The sequence below is a fragment of the Ranitomeya variabilis genome, chromosome 7 (genome assembly GCF_051348905.1).
Source record: "Ranitomeya variabilis isolate aRanVar5 chromosome 7, aRanVar5.hap1, whole genome shotgun sequence".
NCBI classification, from domain to species: Eukaryota; Metazoa; Chordata; class Amphibia; order Anura; family Dendrobatidae; genus Ranitomeya; species Ranitomeya variabilis.
In genome coordinates, this window is record NC_135238.1 from 184421104 (window position 1) to 184428467 (window position 7364).

Consider the following 7364-nt stretch of genomic DNA (forward strand, 5'->3'; position numbering starts at 1 on the left):
ACCTTAGCTGATACTAATGCACACATTAGAAATCTGCTGCAATGAAAAAAGACCCCAAAAACCGGGGTCACAGTGACTTTTTTGTTGTAGATAAGTGTGTGCTGTCTGGTGCACGGTGGGCGGGGTCAGCGCTGTGTGCCCCCGGGGCTCATAGATGCCCCCCTGTGCTCCGGTGTGTGGCGCAGGGTGGGCGGAGTCAGCGCTGCGTGCCTCCGGGGCTTATACATCTCCCCCCGGGTTTTACTGTGTGTGGGTCGGGGTGGGCGAGGTCAGCGCCGTGTGGTGCGGTGTGGGCGGAGTCGGCGCCGTCTGCCCCCGGGGCTCATAGATGCCCCCCTGTGCTCCGGTGAGTGGCGCAGGGTGGGCGAGGTCAGCGCCGTGTGGTGCGGTGTGGGCGGAGTCGGCGCCGTCTGCCCCCGGGGCTCATAGATGCCCCCCTGTGCTCGGGTGTGTGGCGCAGGGTGGGCGGAGTCAGCGCCGTGTGCCCCCGGGGCTCATAGCTCTCCCCCTGTGCTCCGCTGTGTGGTGCAGGGTGGGCGGGGTCAGGGCCAGTGCTGCGCCCCTGGGGCTCATTCATTCCCCGGCTGTGTGCTGTTACGGCGGACAGTGGCGGGGGAGGGGCGGTGTGTGAGGAGGTTGTCACTCATCCCCCTCCTCAGCACTGTCTTGCCGGTGGGCGGGGTCCCCGCTGTGCGGCCGGAACCAGGAAGTCACTCGCCGGCCTGTGTGCATAGTGGAAGGGGGAGGAATCCTGTGACACGTCCCCTGTAGTGAAGGCAGCAAATTAATAATAACATCCTCTGCCCGGCTGTAAGGTGAAGCGGGGGAGGGGCGGCCGGGTTCTGTGTGACATGGCGCCGAGCCCGCCCGCTGCTTTCCCGTTCTGACTTCAGCAACAATAACGTGACCTGTGAGCGCCAGATTTGAATCTTGGAGCTGCCGGCCGGTAAGTATGAGCCCGTATCGGCACCACCGCTGCATGTCTGTATGGGGTCAGCTGTGGGAGGGGGCACTGCGGGGGGAGACAGGCTGTCCTTGGAGGGGGACCGGGAGCTGAGCACAGTGTATGGGGGGGGGGGGGCACTGCGGGGGAGACAGGCTGTCCTTGGAGGGGGACCGGGAGCTGAGCAGAGTGTATGGGGGGGGGGCACTGCGGGGGAGACAGGCTGTCCTTGGAGGGGGACCGGGAGCTTAGCACAGTGTATGGGGGGGGGGCACTGCGGGGGAGACAGGCTGTCCTTGGAGGGGGACCGGGAGCTTAGCACAGTGTATGGGGGGGGGCACTGCGGGGGAGACAGGCTGTCCTTGGAGGGGGACCGGGAGCTTAGCACAGTGTATGGGGGGGGGCACTGCGGGGGAGACAGGCTGTCCTTGGAGGGGGACCGGGAGCTTAGCACAGTGTATGGGGGGGGCACTGCGGGGGAGACAGGCTGTCCTTGGAGGGGGACCGGGAGCTTAGCACAGTGTATGGGGGGCACTGCGGGGGAGACAGGCTGTCCCTGGAGGGGGATGGTGAGCTGAGCGCAGTGTATGGGGGCACTGCGGGCGAGACAGGCTGTCCCTGGAGGGGGATGGTGAGCTGAGCGCAGTGTATGGGGCACTGCGTGGGAGACAGGGTCCCTGCAATGGGAAGTGAGGACAATGTATAGGGTCAGCTGTGGGGGGCATGGCAGGATACAGGGGTTCCCTGTGGGGTAGGGGAGGGTTAGGGGGAGCTGAGCACAGTCACTCAGCTGTGAACACTGATTATGAATGCAATGTTTCCCTTATTAATTATTGTTCTTTCTTTCCCTGTCTCTCAGTAGGTAACACTTGGGGCAGTCGCCCGCTCGCTGTGTGTCTGCTGGGAATATACGCTCGTGGAAGAACGGGTTAATGTACCAGTACAATTAATAGGGCTTAGAAGAAAAAATGTCAAAATTCAAAAATTTCCTTTTTTTTCTTCTCTTTTCAAATAGGTAACAAGGCATCGTGCAGACTAAACTCGCTCAAGACCTGGCGGGACAAGGACTCCAAGTTTCCCTAATGGACGACATCGCTATGGAGGAACACTGCTCTCCGGCCTCCATCATCATCATGTGGAGCAGCTAAACCTCTTCAGCCTCGGTTTGGGTAAGTGACAATCCATGTATGGTCTAAGGAGCTGTCATGGCACATGTACATACATGTATGTGTATACATGTATATACAGTCAGCTGTCATGGCACTCAGGAAGTCACACCAGGGGGCTGTGTGGCTCTGTAGTCCTCTACAGCGCCACACAACCCCCTCTACAGCGCCACACAACCCCCTCTACAGCGCCACACAACCCCCTCTACAGCACCACACAACCCCCTCTACACCACCACGCAACCCCCTCTACAGCGCCACACAGCCTCCACAGCCCCATACCAGACCCACGGACTCCCTCAGCCCCCCTTTACTGGCCCCTGCAGCACGCCACAGGCTCTGACAGGCTGTCCCACAGCCCCTCAGAGCCAGCATCATGCTCAGCCCCTCAGAGCCAGCATCATGCTCAGCCCCTCAGAGCCAGCATCATGCTCAGCCCCTCAGAGCCAGCATCATGCTCAGCCCCTCAGAGCCAGCATCATGCTCAGCCCCTCAGAGCCAGCATCATGCTCAGCCCCTCAGAGCCAGCATCATGCTCAGCCCCTCAGAGCCAGCATCATGCTCAGCCCCTCAGAGCCAGCATCATGCTCAGCCCCTCAGAGCCAGCATCATGCTCAGCCCCTCAGAGCCAGCATCATGCTCAGCCCCTCAGAGCCAGCATCATGCTCAGCCCCTCAGAGCCAGCATCATGCTCAGCCCCTCAGAGCCAGCATCATGCTCAGCCCCTCAGAGCCAGCATCATGCTCAGCCCCTCAGAGCCAGCATCATGCTCAGCCCCTCAGAGCCAGCATCATGCTCAGCCCCTCAGAGCCAGCATCATGCTCAGCCCCTCAGAGCCAGCATCATGCTCAGCCCCTCAGAGCCAGCATCATGCTCAGCCCCTCAGAGCCAGCATCATGCTCAGCCCCTCAGAGCCAGCATCATGCTCAGCCCCTCAGAGCCAGCATCATGCTCAGCCCCTCAGAGCCAGCATCATGCTCAGCCCCTCAGAGCCAGCATCATGCTCAGCCCCTCAGAGCCAGCATCATGCTCAGCCCCTCAGAGCCAGCATCATGCTCAGCCCCTCAGAGCCAGCATCATGCTCAGCCCCTCAGAGCCAGCATCATGCTCAGCCCCTCAGAGCCAGCATCATGCTCAGCCCCTCAGAGCCAGCATCATGCTCAGCCCCTCAGAGCCAGCATCATGCTCAGCCCCTCAGAGCCAGCATCATGCTCAGCCCCTCAGAGCCAGCATCATGCTCAGCCCCTCAGAGCCAGCATCATGCTCAGCCCCTCAGAGCCAGCATCATGCTCAGCCCCTCAGAGCCAGCATCATGCTCAGCCCCTCAGAGCCAGCATCATGCTCAGCCCCTCAGAGCCAGCATCATGCTCAGCCCCTCAGCCAGCATCATGCTCAGCCCCTCAGAGCCAGCATCATGCTCAGCCCCTCAGAGCCAGCATCATGCTCAGCCCCTCAGAGCCAGCATCATGCTCAGCCCCTCAGAGCCAGCATCATGCTCAGCCCCTCAGAGCCAGCATCATGCTCAGCCCCTCAGAGCCAGCATCATGCTCAGCCCCTCAGAGCCAGCATCATGCTCAGCCCCTCAGAGCCAGCATCATGCTCAGCCCCTCAGAGCCAGCATCATGCTCAGCCCCTCAGAGCCAGCATCATGCTCAGCCCCTCAGAGCCAGCATCATGCTCAGCCCCTCAGAGCCAGCATCATGCTCAGCCCCTCAGAGCCAGCATCATGCTCAGCCCATCAGAGCCAGCATCATGCTCAGCCCCTCAGAGCCAGCATCATGCTCAGCCCCTCAGAGGCAGCACCAGGCTGCCAGCATCATGCCCAGCCCCTCAGAGGCAGCACCAGGCTGCCAGCATCATGCCCAGCCCCTCAGAGGCAGCACCAGGCTGCCAGCATCATGCCCAGCCCCTCAGAGGCAGCACCAGGCTGCCAGCATCATGCCCAGCCCCTCAGAGGCAGCACCAGGCTGCCAGCATCATGCCCAGCCCCTCAGAGGCAGCACCAGGCTGTCAGCATCATGCCCAGCCCCTCAGAGGCAGCACCAGGCTGCCAGCATCATGCCCAGCCCCTCAGAGGCAGCACCAGGCTGCCAGCATCATATCATGCCCAGCCCCTAAGAGGCAGCACCAGGCTGCCAGCATCATGCCCAGCCCCTCAGAGGCAGCACCAGGCTGCCAGCATCATGCCCAGCCCCTCAGAGGCAGCGCCAGGCTGCCAGCATCATGCCCAGCCCCTCAGAGGCAGCGCCAGGCTGCCAGCATCATGCCCAGCCCCTCAGAGGCAGCGCCAGGCTGCCAGCATCATGCCCAGCCCCTCAGAGGCAGCGCCAGGCTGCCAGCATCATGCCCAGCCCCTCAGAGGCAGCGCCAGGCTGCCAGCATCATGCCCAGCCCCTCAGAGGCAGCGCCAGGCTGCCAGCATCATGCCCAGCCCCTCAGAGGCAGCGCCAGGCTGCCAGCATCATGCCCAGCCCCTCAGAGGCAGCGCCAGGCTGCCAGCATCATGCCCAGCCCCTCAGAGGCAGCGCCAGGCTGCCAGCATCATGCCCAGCCCCTCAGAGGCAGCGCCAGGCTGCCAGCATCATGCCCAGCCCCTCAGAGGCAGCGCCAGGCTGCCAGCATCATGCCCAGCCCCTCAGAGGCAGCGCCAGGCTGCCAGCATCATGCCCAGCCCCTCAGAGGCAGCGCCAGGCTGCCAGCATCATGCCCAGCCCCTCAGAGGCAGCGCCAGGCTGCCAGCATCATGCCCAGCCCCTCAGAGGCAGCACCAGGCTGCCAGCATCATGCCCAGCCCCTCAGAGGCAGCACCAGGCTGCCAGCATCATGCCCAGCCCCTCAGAGGCAGCACCAGGCTGCCAGCATCATGCCCAGCCCCTCAGAGGCAGCACCAGGCTGCCAGCATCATGCCCAGCCCCTCAGAGGCAGCACCAGGCTGCCAGCATCATGCCCAGCCCCTCAGAGGCAGCACCAGGCTGCCAGCATCATGCCCAGCCCCTCAGGGCCAGCACCAGGCTGCCAGCATCATGCCCAGCCCCTCAGGGCCTGCCTCATGCTGCCAGCATCATGCCCAGCCCCTCAGGGCCTGCCTCATGCTGCCAGCATCATGCCCAGCCCCTCAGGGCCTGCCTCATGCTGCCAGCATCATGCCCAGCCCCTCAGGGCCTGCCTCATGCTGCCAGCATCATGCCCAGCCCCTCAGGGCCTGCCTCATGCTGCCAGCATCATGCCCAGCCCCTCAGGGCCTGCCTCATGCTGCCAGCATGGCCTGCCTCTGACTTTGACTATCTCTGCCTATTATTCTCTGTACCTTCATAGGACTGAGATGTCATATAGAACAGTTCAGCTGTAAATGCATCTTAGAAAGTATACTACACTGTTTAATATATTTTTTTTTTCTCTCCTCAGGTCGAATGCTGGCAAGAAATATGTCACCTCTGCCAAGCTCGTTTATAACAGTTTTCTTCCTTTGCATGTTATTTTTGGCCTACGCCTAATTTCTTACAATAAATAAAATGTTATAAATGTTTGACATGTTTGTTGCCTCTTTAGTGTAGCAGTTGGGTGTAATGTTAATTGAATATAGTTGGGCATATTCAGGAACACCCCAATCACCACTGGTAGGGGACAGCGTGGCAATTCCCCCACAAATGGCACTGCATTCCTAGGCTGTGTCCACCAAAAGTAATGACTTGGGGTATCCCAAGATTTACTCGCCCACTGGAAATTAGTAATGCATGCTGGTGGAGAAAACTGGGGACACCCTGCATGTCATCATTGTGGGCAGGAACCGTCCAGGAAAGCCAAAACACACATCGTTATTGTGATGGTTCTGGAAAAGTTCCCAGGCTTCCCCTGCAGTAACGTGTGCATGGTGGATTTGAGTATCACAGCTTAGATGCAACAATAATACAAATTCAGATGTAATGAAGAATTCTGGTGGTTTATTCAACGCATTTTACGGTCTCCGACCCCTTCATCAGGAAAACACAAAGACAAGGGGCCTTTAGGAGGCAGTGTGGCCTGCCACACAGGCTCAGTAACACAAATTGAGAGACGTCACGGGACGGAAATATGCCATAATGAACTGCTATGATTGTTGCCGATCAGCAACAGAAGATGTGAGTCCTCTCTCTCGCTTTCTGTGCCTCTGCGAGCCCCTCTCTGCCTATATGTGCTTTTCAATGACTATCGGTGCCTTTCTCTGCCTCTCTATCATTCTCTGCCTTCATGTGCCTCTCTGCGCCTTTCTGTGCCTCATTGCGCCGCTCTGTGCCTCCCTGTGCCTCTCTCTCGCTCACTGTGTCTCAGCAATGCAAATTGAGAGACTGGTGAAGTGATTCAAATATGTCACATTGAACAGCCCAGCTTGTTGCTATTCAGCAACAGAAGGTGTGACTCTTTTCTCTATCGTGTTCTGTGCCTCTCTGTGTCTCACTGTGCCTCATTTTGCCTCTGTGCATCTGAAAATATTCAAAAGATGAGAGGCAGCTATTACGTTCATGTTTGGCACAATCAGCCAGCTCTCACTGTTTAAAATGACATAAGGCCCCGTCTCACATAGCGAGATCGCTAGCGAGATCGCTGCTGAGTCACAAGTTTTGTGACGCAACAGCGATCTCAGTAGCGATCTCGCTATGTGTGACACGTACCAGCGATCAGGCCCCTGCTGCGAGATCGCTGGTCGTGTCGGAATGGCCTGGACCTTTTTTTGGTCGTTGAGGTCCCGCTGACATCGCTGAATCGGTGTGTGTGACACCGATCCAGCGATGTCTTCACTGGTAACTAGGGTAAACATCGGGTTACTAAGCGCAGGGCCGCGCTTAGTAACCCGATGTTTACCCTGGTTACCAGCGTAAAAGTAAAAAAAACAAACAGTACATACTCACATGCGTCCCCCAGCGTCTGCTTCCTGACACTGACTGAGCTCCGGCCCTAACAGCAGAGCGGTGACGTCACCGCTGTGCTTTCACTTTCATTTTAGGGCCGGAGCTCAGTCAGTGTCAGGAAGCAGACGCTGGGGGACGCATGTGAGTATGTACTGTTTGTTTTTTTTACTTTTACGCTGGTAACCAGGGTAAACATCGGGTTACTAAGCGCGGCCCTGCGCTTAGTAACCCGATGTTTACCCTGGTTACCCGGGTGCTGCAGGGGGACTTCGGCATCGTTGAAGACAGTTTCAACGATGCCGAAGTCGTTCCCCTGATCGTTGGTCGCTGGAGAGAGCTGTCTGTGTGACAGCTCCCCAGCGACCACAC

At 59.0% G+C, this 7364-nt stretch overlaps 1 long non-coding RNA gene across 1 annotated transcript; it reads left to right on the forward strand.

Moving 5' to 3' along the window:
- The first annotated feature begins 1457 nt into the window (after positions 1-1457).
- LOC143785834 (uncharacterized) lies at positions 1458-5635 on the forward strand. Its single transcript, XR_013218104.1, has 2 exons — positions 1458-2112; positions 5515-5635. It is a non-coding gene; the product is annotated as an uncharacterized LOC143785834 (long non-coding RNA).
- Positions 5636-7364: the final 1729 nt, after the last annotated feature.